Here is a 1,446-nt window from a genome sequence, read left to right as displayed (position 1 = left end):
TTTATGTTGTGTACCTATCAGTTTTTGGAACTTTTCCATCACCCAAACTGAAACTGTGTATCCATTCAACAAGAACTCCCTACTTGCCCCTCCCCCAGCTCCTTAAAAGCACCCTCTGTCTCTATGAATTTGATGGCCCTCTTTCTCTATGAATTTCCCTCCCCTTTGTCTCTATGATTTTGATGGCTCTGATAACTTATATAACTGGAATCACACAATATTTGTCCTTAGGTTTCTGGCTTATTTTACTTCACATAATGTTTTCAAGATTCATCCATGATATAGTATATGTTGGCACTTGAGTTCTTTCTAAGGGTGAATAATATTCCATCATATAAATATACCACATTTTGTTCACCCATTTGTCTGATGATGGACATTTGGGTTGTTTGCACCTTTTGACTGTGAATACTGGTGTACAAATATCTATTCAAGTCCGTGCTTTCCATTCATTCAGGACTCTACCTGGAAATGGAGCTGCTGGATCATATGGTCATTCTATATTTAACTTTCTAAAGAATCACCCAAGTCTTTCCTAGTTTTTTACTATTCTAAAGTTTCTGAAGTAACAAAAAAGAAAAAAATAATCACTACAAGAAGATAAAACAATGGCTTCTTTTGGCTTTGAGGGGACAGTGTTGACCTCGGTGGCAGAGAGCTGCTTATGGAATTATTATACCTTTATGAGGCATGGCTTCGACGAAGATGAGATGGCCAGTGATGGTCAGGAAGGAGAGACTTGCCACCAAAAAGAGGCACTGGATGGTACTGTCTGAAAAAGTTGCACGAAGCTTGTCTTGCCTGGGTGGTGCTGACACAGGTCTAGAGTTCTAAAAGGAGGGAGAAAGGGGTCTCTGAAGAGAGGGGACATCACCCAGAGGTGAAAGATAAGCAGTGAGATATTTGCCCAGGCAAAGATGTCCAGTGAGCTTAGAGTGCCTCAGACTCCATTTGAAACTGTTTATTCTTCTGCCATGAGCCATAATCCCCCTCTATTGCCCCTAAACCTTCAATTAAAGTCTGTTATGTGCAACAGGATTGTGATCTTGGTCCTTTGGGCAAATGGAGAGAATAGGAGGAACAGAGTCAGGGGAGGGGTTCTTTAAATGTGTGTGTGGGTGGGGGATGAGCTGTGCCCATGTTCCGTGGGAGCAGGAACTCCAAGGGTAAGGCGGCTGTGAGGCACTGCAGAAAGCTTACAGGAAACCAGGTGGGGGCTGCAGCTACTTCTAATGTAGATTAATAGAAAAGGTGATCCCAGGACAAGGTGAGGACATGGGGCTCTCCAATTACCTTGAGACTATCATGCCTTTGTACAGGAAAACCAGTGCCAATGGTTGCAGCCCCTGACCTGAGGCAAAGCTATTAGGTCAAACACTGGACAAAAAATCCCTGCTTAATAAATGCTCCAACTGGCCCACGACCAAGACTGTCCCTGTCTAAGAC

This window comes from Spermophilus citellus, assembly GCF_964194105.1.
Source record: "Spermophilus citellus genome assembly, chromosome: 5".
In the NCBI taxonomy this organism is placed as follows: Eukaryota; Metazoa; Chordata; class Mammalia; order Rodentia; family Sciuridae; genus Spermophilus; species Spermophilus citellus.
The sequence above is the reverse complement of the archived record's forward strand: the minus strand, read 5'-3'. Positions refer to the sequence as shown.